The 19118-nt window shown below is 42.6% G+C and overlaps 1 protein-coding gene across 4 annotated transcripts in view; it reads right to left on the bottom strand.

Annotated features, from left to right (window-relative positions):
- Positions 1–19118, bottom strand: part of ZMAT4 (zinc finger matrin-type 4) — a 321316-nt gene that overhangs the window by 18116 nt on the left and 284082 nt on the right. The window lies entirely within an intron of this gene.

Genomic DNA, 19118 nt, shown 5'->3' with positions numbered 1-19118 from the left:
AAGGGTGAAGTGGTGCACCTACAACACGACTGACAGACAATGATGTACAACTGAAATTTCACAAGGTTGTAAACTGCTGATTTCAACAAAAATGTTTTTTTAAAAATGCTATTTTGAAACCCACTTCACATTCCCCAGAGAATCACGATAGCCTTTCTTTCTCTTTCCCTTCATCCCAAGACTCTGTGATACATGCATACAAATCTGGCTGGAAATTTTTATGTTGCCTGAATTAATGTCATGAAACTTAAATAATGGAAATGAAATTGGGAACCAAAGCATGTTGTTTTATTAGAGATTCTGATGATTTCTGTGGGTGATTTCTGCTTTGCTGGGTCAAGAAGTCAGATAATGCTTCACCTCCCACCCATCATCAGCTGTCCGGAGAAGAGGGTGCTCTGACCAGTGTCTGTAGATTCACTCCACACATCCCCCTGGAGAGTGCAAGGATGCGTTCTTCCAAACCAAACAGAGAAAGACAAAGATGGGGAAGGGGCTGATGGAGTACTTATCCATTTGGGGAGAAATTCATTTTGCAATCTCATGATCTCATAGTCATTACATTAATCTACAGCTGTTTTTGTCTTTGCTGACTCCTGCTAAGTAGACAAAGGTCAAGAGAGACACAGAGATGCAGGAGAGGCAAGCTCGCTAATGCCCTCCCTTTACACGGGTGGAGGTGGTCAGCTGACCAGGGGTGTTAAAATGTCTCCTGAGGGAGAGAGAGGCTCACAGCTCCCCAGCGTGCATCTCATGCCTTGAGTTATCTCTTGAAGACTGGGTAAAACAGTGCTGAGAGACCTAAAATGCCACACTGTTCAAAACTTATTTTTTCCCAAACCAGCATCTCTTCATGCATCCCTTATTGGAGAGGATGTCTCCACTGTCGAGTGCCCAAGCCAGAAACCTGGAATCAAAGACTCCTCACACACAATTGGTGGTCAAATGATGTTAATTCTACTTTTCAAACACCTTTCTGAGTCTCTGCGTTTCCACTGGTTACTGCAATAGTTCAGAAGATAAGCGTTCCACCTCCTCTCCCTGTGTCGTATTACATCTTCTAATCCATCCACTGATTTATTTGGCGAGAAAAAGCCTGATTAGGTTCCTTATCTACTTAAAACTTTCCAATGTCTTCTCCTTGCCTAAACCCCTTCGATTTGCACATTAGACTCTGTGATTCGGCTACTGAACATCTCTGGTATTCCTTCTCAACACCTTCCCTTCTTGCTTCCTCATTTCCCTGACGGAAATGCGCCCACACTTCAGCCATATAGAGCTTGCAGTTCTCCTAAAATGCACCAAACTGCTTTAAGCAAATCTTTTGTTTGATCTGCCCTCTCAGCCTGCAGTGCTGACCTCACAGCAACTAGGGTGGCCCTGAGAATGTGCCTCCCAGACCGGCACCTACAGGAGCCTTGTCGACCAAAGGTCCCCACTGCCGAGCTCTGACTGCTCCCGGGCTTCTCTCAGGCCACGACCGAGGGCGCCAAGAGGACAAGGCAGATCCCCTCCCAGAAGGCAGGGAGTGCTTCTGAGGCCGACTTCGGCTCATCTTCCAACACCCCTGCTTTCCTTAGACTAGAGTACTTCCACTCTCCTCCACTGGGGTCAGAGGCGTGGCCTGACAGCTTTCCCAGCTTCTCCTGGATCACTCGGCGTTTTCCCTCACAGCTGTTTCCCCTAGTAACATTCTTGCACATTTAAACCTCTCTTAGCATGTGCTGCTCAGAGGACCCAGTCCCAAACTAACACAATGACCAGCTGGAGAAAGCCTGCTTTTTATCTGATATGTCGCTCCTCTACAAGGTATCTGATGACCCCCTAGGTCAAACAATCCGTCATACAATAACAGTTTATTACATGTGATAACTAATAGTAGCACTGTTAATAGGAGAAATGTATATTCACCTGTCTCCATCGTATCCCACGTGAATGCCATCATACTCCTCTTACCCTGCGTCTGCTCATCACAGTGACCGTGCCTCAGACAACATCTTATCACCCGCAGAGCTGAGCACAGTGGTTGGCCTACAAGATACGATCCATCCATGACTAGACAAGTGCTCAGCGCATTGTAGATGCTCAATAAATAGATGTTGAAAGAGTGGATGAATGATGTTTACTGACTCAATGGATGAATGCATGAATGAATGGCACACAAGCCTGGGGGTCATGGGTACAAATCAAAGGTCATAGAGAAACACAAGGGAGAAAGAGAAAATATTTTCTTTCCTTGAAGGAATAATGGATAATGAGCAAATTCTAGTGGATAAGGATCATAAGAAAGATATTGGATTGCCCTATTAACATTTCAATTAAAAGTATAATTACAAATCAAGTATTTGAAACTTCATAATTTTGTTTGGCTGTTTTAGTGGTTACGATGTTATTAGCTGTTGCGCAGTAGAAGATGTACTGGGTGTAGCCTGGATGTTCAAGAAAGCTGGGCAATTTGTTGAGTGGAACATACAACCTTATATCTGAATGAGAAAGACATGAATTTGCAGAAAAGACTTTAAAAGAAAATCTTCACCCCCATTTTAAACGTTACTGCAGGAAAACTGTTGCCAAGAGCAAGCTACGTTTCACGGAATGAGATGGGCCTATAGCTTAAACTGTACCAGCCTTCTATTTAGGAAGATGCTATATTTTACAAAATGTTAGTTAATCCGTGATGTATCTGCAATTGCAATTTCTCACTTTAAGAAATGAAAGCTGTGGTATAATAAAGTATAAAAACTTGGATTCAAATCCCAGTTTTTCCCTTTGCTAACTGTGTCACTTTAAACAAGGAACATCACCTCCCGAAGCACTAATCTCCTATAAAGGGAGAATAATCAAACTTCCCATACAGCGTTTGTGCGGACTGAATGAGATAATAAATGTGTATGCCACAAGAACAGCGGCTGACACACAATGGCTGCTCGACAAACGCGGGCTGAATTGACAGCCAGGGCCATGGTGGCATCTAATGCATTTTCAACGTCTGAGATCAATTTACAGCTTGGCATTTCTCCAAAATTAAAATCTACTTGGAAAGGTTTCCCACAATAACCCTCTCCTACTCTTGTTGAGTCCACTCTCACTTCCGGGCCGTGTTCCCAATCCTAGTGGCAAGGAAACCTCTTTTTCTGCAGGGTCTGAGAAATTTCCCCATGGTAGTTCCCATGCTTTAGGTCAGCTTGCCACCAATGAAGCTGCTGCTGCTCCTGCCACTGTGCAGAGTTTAGTCCACCTTCAGGGCACACAGTCTAGCCATCCAAAAACGCGAGCAGTTGGATGGCTAAGCTGTCAGGGCCTAATTCTCTGTCCTTTTCCCACTTGGCCCCTTCCCCAATTTGTGTTGCTACTCTCCAAAGCTTCACGTCCCCTCCTTCTTCTTACTAAAACCTATCTCCTGGAAAGAATCAGATAAACCATTTGTATTCAGGATCTTTCAATAAATTGAACTAATATTTACTGAACTCCTATTTGTGTCAGGCACGATGTTCAGCCTTGCCAGAGATGTTAGATTTTAAAGGACAGAGTGGGAATGGGAAAAAGTATTTGCAAACCACATATATGACAAGGGGTTAACATCCAAAATATGTAAAGAATTCATACAACTCAATAGCAAAAACACAACTCAATTGAAAAATGGGAGGCCGGCCCAGTGGCATAGTAGTTAAGGTAGCATGCTTCACTTCCACAGCCCAGGGTTCACGGGTTCAGATCTGGGTGGGGACCCACACACTGTTCGTCAAGCCATGCTGTGGCAGCATCCCACACACAAAACAGAGGAAGATTGGCACAGATGTTAGCTCAGTGCCAATCTTCCTCAAGCAAAAAGAAGATTGGCAACAGATGTTAGCTCATGGCCAAACTTCCTGACCAAAAAAAAAAACAATGGGCAAAGGACCTGAACAGACATTTCTCCAAAGAAGATATATGACAGGCCAACAAGTACATGAAAAGATGCTCAACATCATTAATCATTAGGGAAATGTAAATTAAAACCACAATGAGATATCACCTCATGCCCGCTAGAATAGCCATCATCAAAAAGACAAGAGATTGGGGTTGGCCCAGTGGCACAGTGGTTAAATTCACATGCTCTGCTTCAGTGGCCTGGGATTTGGTGGTTCGGATCCTGGGCATAGACTTATGCACTGCTTGTCAAGCCATGCTGTGGCAGGCATTTCATATATAAAGTAGAGGAAGATCAGCACAGATGTTAGCTCAGGGCCAATCTTCCTCAAAAGAAAAACAAACAAACAAACGAAAAGACAAGAAATAACAAATGCTAGCATGAATGTGAAAAAAAAAGGGAACACATGCACTATTGGTGGGAATGTAAATTGGTGCAGCCACCATGGTAAACAGTACGGAGGATCCTCAAAAAATTGAAAATTGAACTACCATACAACCCAGCAATTCCACTACTGGGAGCATATCTGAAGGAAAAGAAAACACCAACTTGAAGAGACTTCTGCTCCCTGTGTTCACAGCACCATATTCCCAACAGCCAAGACAAGGAAGCAGCCTAAGTATCCACCAACAGGTGAATGGACAGAGAAGTTGTGATGTATACACAATGGAATACTATTCAGCCAGAAAAATGAGGAAATTCTACCATTTGTGACAACAAGGATGGACCTTGAGGGCGTTGTGCTAAGTGAAATAAGTCAGAAAGCAAAAGACAAATATTGTATGATCTCGCTTATATGTGGAATCTAAAAAAAAAAACAACCAAATTCATAGAAAAAGAGATCAAACTTATGGTTACCAGAGGCTGATGGTACAGGGAGGAGGAATTGGAGACAGGTGTCAAAAGGTACAAACTTGCAGTTGTAAGATCAAGAAGTACTAAGGATGTACAACATGATGGCTGTAGCTAACACTGCCACATGATGTACAGGGAAGTTGTTAAGAGTAAATCCTGAGTTCTTATCAGAAGGAGAATTTTGTTTCCTTTTTCTCTTTCTTTTCTTTTTATTGTATCTATATGAGAAGATGGATGTTAGCTGAACCTGTTGTAGCAATCATTTGACAATATATGTAAATCAACCATGATGCTGTGTGCCTTAAACTCACATAGTGATGTATGTCAATCATTTCTCAATAAAACTGGGCAGGGGGAGGGGATAGTATATTAGAACATATAAATAAACGTAAATAAAACTCTACTGAGAGAACTTGAGGAAGCAAGTTGACTTCGTCCTGTGGGAGGAAGGTGTCTCTCCATGCTGAGTGTGCCGCTAGCACAGGGAGCCACAAGCCCCACTGATGTCCAAGGGGACCCCAGAGGATCACTCCTTGACTTCAACTATAGAGAAGTGTGGTGGCTTTAGAATATGTACACAAATTCTTTCACACTCCTGCCTTCAAGAGGAAGAGCCTGGTCTCCACCCACGCTCACTTCCCCACTCCCCCAACCCCCTTTAGTGTGGCTGGACTTGACTTTTTTCTAACAAATAGAAAAAAAGTAGAATTTATGATGTGTGACTTTGGAGACTTGGTCACACAAGGCACTGTGTCTTCTCCTTGCTCTTTCTCTCAGATTTCTCACTCTGGAAGAAGTAAGCGGCCATCTCATGAGAGAGCCATGGGTGGATAACAGAAGCCTCCTGCCAATGGCCATGAGAGTGCGCCACCTTGAAAGCACATCCTTCAGCCCCAGATTATTGCAGATGACTGCAGCCCCCGACTATGTCTAGGCATGCAGTTCACAGAAACTGTGAGATAGCAGATACTCGTTGTTTTAAGCAACTCAGTTTGGGGATAATTTTTTACATAGCAATAGAAAGTTCATACAGAGGAAAGCTGGACATTCTGATGTTTTGGAGTTAGAAGTAATAGTTGACATATTGTGTTTCAAGGTAGTGGCTGAGTTTGTTGTACTATCAACTTTAGGGCCTGAAAATGCTAAAAAAATTTCCAAAGCCATAGTTGACTCTCTCAGGATAAGAATGCGTATCTGGGCCACAGGTGGATTTGAGGACCAAGATAATGGCACCTTACGTTCACATAGAATTTCATGACTGATGTCATTTGATCCTCACAACAATCCCACTGGGGCAGTAGGAAAATTATTATTCTGCATTTTATAGACGATATAAAGCGCATTGCCCAGAGTTTCATAGGTAATGAGTGATAGGGATGGTATGAGAATTCAGGACCCTTGAATTTCAATCTAACGTAATTTCTTCTATATTATACTCTCCACATGAATCTATTCCCAAGCCAATGACTGTGTTAGTTAATAGAGGAGAGGGAAGAAATAAATATTCCCTGATTATTCATTCTGTGCCATGAAGTACACCAGATATTTTACATACTTTATTTCATTTAATCATCATATCCAGTGGCATAGCTCTCGTTAACATCAGTTTTCAGGTGAAAACTCTTGAGAGTGAGGGAAATCAATAAGAACATTGCCGATGACCACTTGTGCCACTTCAGGGTGTAGGTATTATAGGTATTACATACATCAAAGTCACTATCGATCAATCTTAGTATTTCTGTAGCTATAACCTGACATGATACAAGGTAGAATCACTCCTAAGTCTTGCCTGGACTACCTTAATAATCTCTTAATTGTTATCTCTGTTTCTAGACTTTTCCAATCTGCTGCCAAAGTGATATTTTTAAAATGACTTCAATGTGACACCACTACCTCTAGGATAAGAGTTCCCTCTCTCTCTTTTTTGGTGAGGAAGATTCGCCCTAAGTTAACATCCATGCCAATATTCCTCTATTTTTTAGTCTGTAGGCCAAGAGCACAGCACAGCCACTAACAGAGCTATGTAGGTCCATGCCCGAGAACCAAACCCAGGCTGCCCAAGCAGAGAATGCTGACCTTAACCACTAGGCCACCAGGGCTGGCCCTCTCTCTCTTTTTAGTGACATTTGGGACTGCTTACTCTAGCTCTTAGCTCCTGCTAATGTCTCAGGCCTTTTTCTCTCTCTCTCTACACTCCAGGCTCTTTTCTAAAGATATAAATCAGCCTTTACTAATGGTGGTATCACTTCCTTGACCAACCTCCTTACATTTCCTGTCCACCTACACATCAACAACCCAAGTCAAGTACCACGTCTCCCAGAAGGTCGTCTCACTGGCTAGGTTCACTGCCCTTCTTTTGTGCCCCCTTAGTACTGTCTGCTTTCCCCTGACATGCATTTCCTATCTTATATTAAAATTATCTGTCTCTGACTACCTGTAACACTAGAATTCTGTGCCTGCCTTCTGTATGCTGGCCCCTTCTAGGCACTGGAGATACAGCAGTGAACAAGACCCAGAAAACCCCTGCCTCTCTGAAACTTTTATTCTATTTGTGAAACATAGATAGATGAATAGATAGATAAATAGATAGATGTAGAAATATCAGAGGAAAATAAGTGCTAGGTAAAGAATTAAAATAGGATGATGCGACAAAGAATACCTAGGAGATATTTAATGTGAGAGTTGGTTAATAAGAAAGAGCGAGTCAGGTGATAATTTATGGAAACGCACATCAGGAAGAGATTCCAGCTGGTATAGGAAACACAAAGTTAAGGCAGAAGAAAGTTCAGCTGCTTGAAAATCGGAACAAAGGCCAGTGAGTATTCCTGGAGCACGGCGGGCAGGGAGAGACTGGTCTGAGCTGATACTGGGCAAGGAGAGACTGGTCTGAGCTGACACTGAGCGGCGGGTAGAGGGTAGATCACATGGGGCCCTGTGAGCCAGCACGAGGAGTTTGGTTTCTCCTGAGTACACTGGGAAGCCCTCAGGGGATTTTCAGTGGAGGAGACTATGCTCTAGATTACATTTTTAAAAGCTCAGTCTAGCCGCTTTGTGAGGAATGGCATATAGAAAGGGAAATGCACCCCAGAGAGCAGGTTAGGAGGCTGCTGCTGGGAGCCCAGTAAAGATAGAGACCAGAGGCTTGGACGAGGGTGCTGAGAGAGGAGATGGAGAGATGAGGACAGATTAAGATATGCAGAGTCACAGAACTTGCTGATAAATTAGGTGTGGAAAGGGAGGGAAGGAAAGGAATCAAGGACAATTTCTAGACTTTAGCCGTAAGCAACTGGATAAATGGTGATGCTGTTCAGAGACACAGGGAGCCTGAGGGAGAAGAAGGTAGAAGGCCATGGAGGGATTACAAGTGTTCTCTTTCTAATCATGTTAAGTTTGGGATGTCTGATGGACATCTGAATAGAGAGTCTGGAGTTCCAGGAGAAAGATCAAGCTTGGACTTGATGGTAGATATAGATAGATATAGATATGGATACAGAGATTTCTCTGTCTCCATAGATATGTATATGTGTATATAGATACACAGGTAGATGAGAGAGAGATAAGAGAGATAGAGATGAGAGATACATAGATGGTAGATAGGTAGACAGATAGATGTTTGTGTGTGTGTGTGTGTGAGTGTGTGTGCAAGGTGGGATTAGATCTCTTCTGGAGAGTGTGCTGATAGAAAAGAATACAGCACCCAGGAAGGATCCCTATGAGCCCCTTTGTGACCAAACTTCCGCAATAATCTTCCCCAGCCAGAAGCTGTAGAGAGGTGTGGGGCTGTGTGAGCACTCGACGTCTGCTGTCAGTTTTATACGTTTTTCTTCCCTGAGGTCTGTCCTACTCTCCAATTGACTGTTGTCCTGGTGCCAGCTTCAGCAGATGGCTTCCTGCTATTGCCAACATTTGTGCCATCTAATAAGTTTCCGGCTCCACCCATTCACAAAGCAGCTAAGCTATTTTCTTTGGAATGATCTTCCATAATCCTGTCAAACTTTAAATATATATATTGAAAATAAAATAGACAATTTCGCCAAGGGAAATTGGACATTTTATCATAACTTGTTGTCCTGAACAAATTATATAAGTAATAATACTTACAACCACAGATGGTCCATTTTCCACGAAAGTTCTGAAATAAATCCCTAAGCTATAACTCCAGCAAATTTTTTTTGTTTTGCTCGAGTGAGAGAACAAATCATTGTATCTTTCCCCTCGAATTAATCTCAGAATGCAGATAAAACAGCGTATTCTCCAAGGGATGCTTCAATTCTTTATGATTATGGGTGTAATTCATTCCTAGGTGGGTATTAATTATCTTACACATGTCAGTCTAGAAGATTATCGTTAAAGGCATACAGTTCTGTTAATAAAAGAGACGGTCTTTCATTTATAATTTTTATATGTACCTAAAGGAAAGAGATTCAGAATGTAATTCATTAACAAAACAAACTCATCTTCCTGAGAAAATTGGAAACCTCTGAAATCTCTCCATCTTTGACTTGTTCAATTTTTCCCAAAGAGGGAGGAAATGACTCCGCACTTAATGCTGTGTCTTTCCGCTGGCATTGCGCTCTGCGGCCTCCCCTTGTGCTTTGTCAGTGTGCTGCGGCGCTTCTGCAGCACGCTGACGTGACAAGGCTGCACAACGTCGCCTGGAAACCCCTTCCCTGTTGCTGGCCTTGTCTTTTTACACTCGGAAGGTCAGCCCTTTTGCACCTGACACATGAAAGCACCAGATTCTCCTTCACTGAGAGTGAAGGTGCTGAGCGCTAACACGGGTTTCCACCCGTCCTCACTGGTCCCAGCTCATGCTTATGAATTTGAGCTTGTCTTTGCTCCTTCCCACTTTGTATCTGTTTCTTTTCCAAAAGCCTGTCCTGCATACCTCATGCTCCACCATCAGATGCAAAGGCTACAGCTCCCACAATGGCCAAAGGTCAAATCTGTGTGTGTGTATGAGAGACAGACAGACAGACAGGCAGGCAGGCAGGCAGACTCCTTCTAGTGGTTTTCTGGTAGACCCAATGCCTAAAGCGCTGCTCTATCTCTCTGCCCCTTTCTCTACTTTTGAGGCCGCATCTACTCTCCAGACTTCAACATCCCCCCTTCTAGCTGACTTGAAAATCTCCATTTTCAGCCCTGGCTTGTATTTGCATACCAGGCCTGTTTCCAATCCCCTACAGGACATCCCCACTTGGATAAAGCACCATTCACTTCAAAAGCAATGTGTCTAAGACTTAACTTACTAAAGTCTCCATCAGCATTCCTTCCGTCTCCTGGGCTGGGGAAAAGCAGGCACCTTTGACTCTTGCTTCTATGGTCCTATCAGTTGTGATTATCAAAGGTCCCTGAGAGTTCCAGAGAACAGCGGGGGCCAGGGATGAAGTTCATGGGGTGCCACTTTTGACTCTACATGTCCACTTCTGGTAAATAGAGTTCTGTTTTCATGAAATTCCATACTATTTATTTTAAAAGAGGGTTCTGCTATTTAATTTTGAGTTCTCATGCAAAACACTTTCAAGCATGCCATTTAGCTCCACATCACCCTCTGCCCTTCTCACTGCTGTCACCACTGGGGCTGCAGGGCATGCTCCCTCATCCGGAGAGAAAACTGTGTGGAACTCCCTCTCTTCGTTCTTAGTCTGGCCATTGTGGTCATCATGGGCTCGAAACTTCAGCAAAACTCCCCTGACAACAGTCAAGCACCGCCTCCTAATTGACAAACCCTCTAGATTTTTAGTCCTCTTCCTGCTTGACTCTTTCTGGTATTTGGTTACTGTGTTCTGTACCCTCCTTCTTGAAGTGCTTTTCTTCCTTGGCTTCTGAAGCACTAACCTGTCCCGTTCTCCTACTTAGAAAAGAAATATAAAGCGTGTCATTATGAGAAAAAGTTCTGAGTCCTCTCCCTCTGTCACCCTACGTGTGTGTGCACATGTACACCCACATACTTGTATGCATGAATATGTGTCCGTGTTTTTTGTTTATTTTTAAAGATTTTATTTTTTCCTTTTTCTCCCCAAAGCCCCCCGGTACATAGTTGTATATTCTTCGTTGTGGGTCCTTCTAGTTGTGGCATGTGGGACGCTGCCTCAGCGTGGTTTGATGAGCAGTGCCATGTCCGCGCCCAGGATTCGAACCAATGAAACACTGGGCCGCCTGCAGCAGAGCGCACAAACTTAGCCACTTGGCCACGGGGCCAGCCCCTGTGTCTGTGTTTTTTTAATTTCTTTTTTTAAAGGTATTCTTTTTGGTGAGGAAGATTGGCCCTGAGTTAACATCTGTTGCCAATGTTCTTCTTTTTTTCTTTTTTCTCCCCAAGGCCCTAGTACATAGTTGTAAAGCCTAATTGTATGTCCTTCTAGTTCTTCTATGTGGGATGCCACCTCAGCATGGCTTGATGAGCAGTGCTAGGTCCGCACCCAGGATCCAAACCAGTGAACTCTGGGCCACTGGAGCAGAGTGCATGAAATTCACCATTATGCCACTGGGTCTGTCCCATGAATGTGTGTTTATCCCTGTTCTTCTCCATATATTCTCCTTAGATGAAGTCATCTATTCCCATCTCAAGCACTTAAACAGTCTCTTATGAGCTGATGACTCCTGAATCTGCATCTCCAGCCATCATCTATTTTCTGAACTCTGGACCCATAAACTAAACGCCCACTGACATCTCCACCTGAATGCTCCTAGACCCCTAAACTCAGCCTGCCTCAAGCTGAATTCATCATTTTTCCCAGCCCAGGGTCATCTCATCCGAGCACATTTCTCTCATTACTCATGTCTGCACTAATGTCTCCTCTCTCTCAATTCCTTGGATGATGTTATATAAAATCATTCCCATACATCGGCATTTAAATGTCTTTATTAGGTTCATCTGTTAATTTAGTCTCCTAATTTAAACTCTAGGCTTCTTGAAAGTAGAGATCACACCATTGGCTGGTCCTATATGCTTGCGGTATCGGACATTTAGCTAGATGTAGAGTAAATACAGAATGGAATTGAATCATGCTCCAGTATTAGAGCTCCACAAGAGGAGAGACAAGCCAGGAAACCGTAACTACATCTGCTGTCTAAATCCAAAGGTAACAGATGCAATCCATCTTCTTTGAGCACTACTTGTAGGAGAAAATAATTTTAGAGTGAATATTATAGAAGAAAAAGAAATGTTCTAAACTAGATTTTAAAATTTGACTTAGAACTATGTCTTAAGAAATTTTTCACCTGCATGAATCTGCATGACTTGATAGTGTCTCTCTCTCCACCTTCAGCTCTCTGATTGGAACAATACATATGAAGACAGATGATAAGGACGTGATTTCTTAAACCACAGCGGCTCTGTCCCTAAAGATAGCCGTCCCTTGACTCTAAAAGCCATTCGGAAACTGGGGTAGTGAGGGGAGGCTGGGGAGCAGAAGCAGGGCTCCCTATGGCCAGGCCCCCACAGGGCGGCCTTGGCCTTCTGCCCCACGGCCGAGGGAAGAGGAATCCTCTCCACGTCCTCATCCCAGTCTCCCTGGACTCTCGGAGGCCGCACATCTGTTATCTACCAGGCTTTCTCGACTAAAAATGATGATGAAGCAGTTTATTCCCTGTCTGTCCTCTAAGAGGATAAAAATGAGTGAATCAGGAGGTCAGTACCTCTATGGTTTGAAATCTTTGAAACCTTTGCTTTATGAGCCAAAGAAATCATAATGGACAAAACTATGATGGTAAAGGAGTCTGGAAATATTTTTGTGTAGAAGAGAATATTTAACTTCTTGAGTTTTTTATTTCTCATTTGTCTTTTTAAGTCCAGAGTATATGGAAGTGGGTGTTATTTCTTCAAGTTCGCCTGGCCCTGGGCCCAAACAGGCCAAGCTTGTCCTTGCCAGCCCCAGCTGCCCCTTTCTGCCTTCTCTACCCGACTCAATGATGCCCTTCATATTTCTATCTCAGGCCTTCCCATCTAAACATCTCACAGGTAAGATTCTGAGACAGCAGTCCCCCCTTATCTGGCAGGGGGGTTCCAAGCCTGAAACTGCTGATAGTACCAAACTCTATATACACTTGGCTTTTTCCTACACACACATACCTATAAATTAGGCACAGTAGGAGATTAACAACAACTAATTATAAAATAGAACAATTATAACAATATCCTGTAACAAAAGTTACTGTAGATCTTAGCAACCTCAGCACATGATTTTGTTTTTCTTTCCTTAAGTCAAGACCTTTCATCTTTTCACTTAAAGGAAGAACTTTAGAGCTTTCCTTTTCCTATCCAAATTGCCAGCATCGCTACTCTTGCACTTTGGGACCATTATTAAGTAAAATAAGGGTGACCTGAACACAACCACTGCAATACCGCAACAGTCAATCTGATAACCAAGACAGCTACTAAGTGAGTAATGGGAGAGTAGCATATGCAGCAAGGATCCGCTGGACAAAGGGATGGTTCACATCCTAGGTGGGACAGAGCGGGACGGCGTGAGATTTCACACTACTCAGAACAGCATGCAATTTAACACTTATGAATTGTTTACTCCTGGAATTTTCCACTTAATATTTTCCAACCACCTTGACCACAGGTAACTGAAATGGAAAGTGAAACTGGGACCACTGTATTTGTCATTTACACATCCCATTGTTTAATTATCCCTGGGACTTCTACAGGAAAGCAGACAAAAGTGCATTTTTTCTCTGTGAAAAAAAACTTTGACAATTAGCTAGCAGGTGCGCATGGGGAGGAAGGGTATCACGTGGAGAGAAGAAAGCAATTCCCCGAAATGACACCACACGGGAGGCCCGGCGTTACAGCCAGCCACCTCCTCTCCTGGGAACGGGGAGATTACTCACAATTAGCAGAGAACATTTTGGAATGATATTCGTGATGTTCATTGACTTTAGTCATTTAAATCCTGTGTTGGCCTCAACCCTAATTAAACAGTTGAGAAAAGAAAGACTATTAATTGTATAGTATCCATTGTGGGCACAGGATGAGATGTTTCAATCAAAAGATCCAGGCATAATCATCCTTCAAGGTTAAAAGAAAAATTACCTGCATGGATTGCAAAAAAACCTGCTTTAGAACAATAACGCAGTTCTTGTGATGAAAATCTGGCTCAGTCGTACTCTTGTATCTGCTCACTATCTTATCGAGCTGATCATTGGCTATCAATTCCTAGAACCATGCTACACTAGAGAAAGTGTTATAAGCATGAAGGGAAAAAGAATAATTAGAGTGAATTTCAACAGAGGTTGGACAGATAAACGACTCTAATTATCATTCTTTGATCACAAAAGTCACTTTTTCTTTTTGTCAGTTTTTTTGGGTTTTGTGTGTGTGTGTGTGTGTGTGAGGAAGATTCGCCCTGAGCTAACATCTGTTGCCAATCTTCCTCCTTTTTGCTTGAGGAAGATTGTCCCTGAGCTAACATCTGTGCCAATCTTCCTCTATTTTTTTTTTTGTGGGACGCCGCCACAGCGTGGCTTGATGAGCAGTGCTAAGTCCATACATGGGATCTGAACTGGTGAACCCTGGGCTACTAAAGTGCAGTGCACAAACTTAATCACTACACCACGAGGCCAGCCCTAAAAGTCACTTATTCTTACATAATTTTCAGTCCTGATTTCTTCCCTCACTTAATAGTGATGAGATCTCCTATCAGGCGTTATAAGATTTAAATCATCATACATAAATAATGGGGGCTTTTGAAAGAAAATCTAGAAAATATGAAGTTTTGAGTGAAGAAAGTAGTTTTTTTGGTAATTGGCCCCAGCTGTCAAAGCTTATACGACTGCCCATACAACAAAATAGCCAGCACTTTCTTGGTGGCTCAGCCTGTTCATCCCTGACTTCCCTCCTGGATCCTGAGCCTGTCTTCACTCCTCCCTTCCCAAGTCAGGTTCCAGGCCATATTGGACAGTAAAAGCTGCCCAGAGAACCTGCATTCCTGTGACGACATCATTCTTGGAGGCACATCAGATCCATGGTGTGCCCGGTCTCCCAGCTCCACTTTGCTGACGGCTTCTCAGGGCGCTCAGCAGCCTTCCTCACCGCGAGGAGCAGCCAGCACTCTCCCCTTTTAGTGGACCTGGGAGTGTAAGGATCTCGCTCTAGAATCATAAAGCTTCAGTGTTCAGGTATTGAAAAACTACACAAACACTTCAAGGATAGGAACTGTAACTTATTAACTTGTCATTAATAGGGTCTAGCACACAGTGGGTCCCTTGGTAAATATCTGCTGAACTATTGACCTAACCAGCGAACGTTCTGGTGTCCCTTCCCCAAGGTGAGTCGTCTCGCGGAAAACTTCCAGATCCCGAGTGGACCAAAGTCCACCCATAGACAGGAACTCTCTAGATTCATTATGCAAATGCCACTCACATGTTCTGGAAGACTGACTAATTACTTACTTGCCACTGGGTTTCTGGATAGTTAAATTTGAAATAAAATATGCCTCTCCAAAGTACACATATAATGAAAATCATCGGTAAATCTTTCAGTTATCCTGCTGTTTTCCTGACATACCCTGTGAGAGGGCCTGCCCTCCCCCGATGCCTTCAGAAGGGGAACAACAGATGTCTGCTCTCAATTTCCTGACGGTAATGCACCTCTCAGGTACATTTTGACCCGGCCTCTCCTTTCCATGGGAGGCATACTTTTACCTTCAGGCCTGTCACATAATATGGAATAATACCATTATGGCATCTGGTTCTAAGACCGAGAAATAGAAACCTGTGCAGCTGGCTTCAGAACCTTCCAGGTGTAGATGCTGCTGAAAAAATCTGAAGATCTGAAGTTGCTCTGAGTAGGAATTATACTGACCTACCGCTGCATTTAAAATGGGAAACTTTAGAATACCCAGCTAAAGCCCCCCGGAACAGGGACTTACTGTCCTTTCTGAAATAGATGTTCAGGAAGAACTGGATCCTTATTTGACAGGTGTCTGTCCATGAAAGTCAAAGCTGTCGCTAAGTTTATCTTATTTAGCACTGCAAAGATGTTAGAAAACTGAATCTATTATTTGAGCTTTATCCTTTATCAAGGAAAGAATATCAGAGGGCTGAAACTCATCTTTTTAAGGCTATTATAAGATCTTTTTGTAAGAAAAGAGTTAAGTTTGGTGGTGTTAGTTTTAGAAATCCAAAAAGAGTAGTGTGCACATGTTATCCTGTTAGGTGTCTTTAGAAGAAAGGACGCTTAAATAGGGAAGAGGAAAGACAGATATAGCTCTGGAGAGTATAACAGTCCCACAGGCTGTGGGTATAACTTTGAACTAATTGTGTCCTGAGCTTGAAATATCACCAACATTTCTGAGAGCTAGCTTTATAGATTTTGATTTGTAGTTGACTACTCAGCATGAAATGGACTGAGATTTTTCTGTGATGCTAAAAGCTATAGAAAAAAAATGTACATTTCCTATTTGCTGTTAAGGCCTATTAACAGTCAAATTTTTGTTAGTCAATTTTGTTATATATATATGATTATAGCGATACTTATATAAATTTATATTCTGACTCAAGTCCAGATTTTGGTTACATCTGGCTGTTCTTAACATAACATAGAATTGTCTAGATAATGTTAACTCAAAGAAGAAAAAAAGAGAGCCAGCCCTGATGGCCTCATGGTTAAAGTTCAGTGCACTCTGCTTTGGTGGCCTGGGTTTGGTTCCTGGGCACAGAACCACACCACTCGTCTGTCAGTAGCCATGCAGTGGTGGCAGCTCACGTAGAAGAACCAGAAGGGCTTACAACTAGAATATACAACTATTTACTGGGGCTTTGGGGGAAAAAAAAGAGAGAGGAAGATCGGCAACAGATGTTACGTCAGGGCGAATCTTTCCCTGTTAAAAAAAAAGAGAGAGAAAAATCTTCAAGATGTTTATCAATAAGTTATGACTTAAATAACAGTGGTTAACACTGAACAAGTTGCCACTCTCATACATGGAGATAATTTCTTTTTTGAAGAAATCCTTCCAATTCTGGAAGATAGAGCATTTACCAAATGCTGTGGCTCAAAGTTGCATTTAATCAGATAATGTTGAGATTAGCCAGAATCTAGTATGATCAGAAGCATATAGATGCCTGAATAGCAAGGGCATATATATATTTCTTTAAGTGATAAAATGAAAAATGCAAATGGGGAAGAAAAATGAGCTCCATATAATCAGAATGGTAAAGAAACTGTATCTAGGAAGTCTCAAAAAATATTGGGAGAGTGATTTTAGGAAATTCAACCAGGAGCATAGTTTATTTTATTTCTTTTCAGGGTTTATAATCCTTGGTCTTTGGAGAATAATGTGGTAGTTACAAACGATTGCCAAAATGCAAGTGGTAATCAGAGAGCTGGAGAAAGTGGAAAGCCTGGGTAGGAACCAGGGCATAAAGACCACACATAATTGAGAGCATCCAGAAAATGCTCTATCTGACACTGCAAGATTGAATATCAAGCTCGAAACTGTTGTATAGAATGAGGACTTGGGGCAGGTAAAAGGCATAAGACCACAAGGAACTCAGAAGGAGCCTAGTTTTGGGAGGTCTGTTCTAGATCACGCCTTCTATTCCACTGTCTGATTAAGGTCAGTTTGGTTCTAAACCCCAAGCAGGCCTGACCTTGTTTGTGAGAGTCCAGAAGCCCCAACTTTGGGCAAGAAACTAGAGTTTGCCATCAAGAATTCTGGAACAATCTTACAGAAGACATACTTGGGATGAAAGAAGTACTGAGTATTACCTCAACATTCATCCACCCGTTCCTCAAGTCCCATTCAAATGTAATTTCATTAATACAGAGTGGTAATTAATACTTTTTGAGAAAAAACTTCATGCCAAGTACTGTCTAAGCAGTTTAGTATTTTCGTTATTGTTGTTTTTAAAATTCAGTCCTCACCACAGGCAGTTTTTGTAAGTATTTTTATAATCTGTTATATTTTACTAATGGGGAAACTAAGCCACAGAGAGGTCTTTAAGTAACGGGCTCAAGGTCACACAGTTAGTAGATGGTGAAGCCAGGATTAAATTCAGATGGTCTCATTCCCAAGCCACTTCATTGCACTCACTCCACAATAACCTTTCCTATGGCTCCAACCAGTTGCAATTAATTCTTCCTCTGAATTCCAGCAGCATTTTGTACCTCTTATACTTACCATATCCTGTGCTGATTTTAACTAAAATTACTTGATTACGTACTGTATCCCCTCAACTAGATTGTAAACTTGTTGAGCGGTATAACATCTCTGTATCTCCTTCTGTTGTCCCCAAGGCCTGTTTCGATGCCCCAGACATAGTAGGCGTTCAACAAGATTTTGGTTGTGGGATTGAATGAAATGGGGTGAGCGACTGATTTGTCCAATCACTCACACCACTATCCCCCCCACACTATGAAGATCCCAGCCAAAATGGACCCACTCAATCCTCTCCTCACCCCAAAGAGAGACGACAGAGAGCTGGACTCAGTAACACAACCAAGGGCGTGTTTCTAGTCCCATCTTACCTCTTTCCCCTACTTCCCTAACAAAAATCGACCTAAATGAAACGAGGTCCTTCATTTATTTAATTCAATTCCCGGACATTCCATGGTTCCATGATAACTTTTAAGAGATTAGACAAATGCTGGCCAAACACAGTATTCTACTAAAGTTTGATTGGAGTAAAAGTCAATGGCAGCCAAAGAGAGTTTACCAATAGACATACTCTAATTTCTAATGAACTTTTGTGAAATGTGTGAGAAGGGGTTATGGTAACTTACAGAAGAGTGCAAATCCAGAAGCCTGGGCCACTTGGGTGAGGGGTCAAGGCCTCCTTTGGAATCTTCTTGATTCTCTCTTACCTACGCTTAGTTGCCTGAGAAATCACCAGAATTTGTGCTCTGCATTCATAGCATGAATTAAAGTTACAACAAGCTTCTTTCTCTACTTTCTCCTCATACAACCAACCTCACTTCTTTTGCCCCAAGACATAAGCATTTGAAAAGCCCCCTTTCGCTTTGCTTTTGCTTAAGACCAGAATAAACAAGCCTCCAGGGCACCTCTCCTCTCACAGGACCAAACTCTTGAAGGGTTAGCCAGCTTCTGGGCCGCCCAGTGGTAGAGAAGTAAACAGTAGAGAACTATTTTGCAGCCAATCTCACGCAGGCTGGAAAACATGAACAAGGTAAAGACGCGACACCTCAAAGTCATAAAATCAGAGAACGTTAGAACTGATAGAAACCTTGACTAGCTGATGTTCCAACCCCCTCACGTTTCCAATGAAGACACTGAAGGTCAGTGAGGGGACATGATTTGTTAAAGCCACCCTGGGAGAGAAAGAACTACTGACACACGCAACAGTATAATGGAATCTCAAAAACATTATGCTGAGTGAGAGAAGCCGG

The sequence above is a fragment of the Equus przewalskii genome, chromosome 28, assembly GCF_037783145.1.
Source record: "Equus przewalskii isolate Varuska chromosome 28, EquPr2, whole genome shotgun sequence".
Taxonomy (NCBI): Eukaryota; Metazoa; Chordata; class Mammalia; order Perissodactyla; family Equidae; genus Equus; species Equus przewalskii.
Note: the sequence above shows the minus strand (reverse complement) of the source record. Positions and strands in the feature narration are given on the sequence as shown.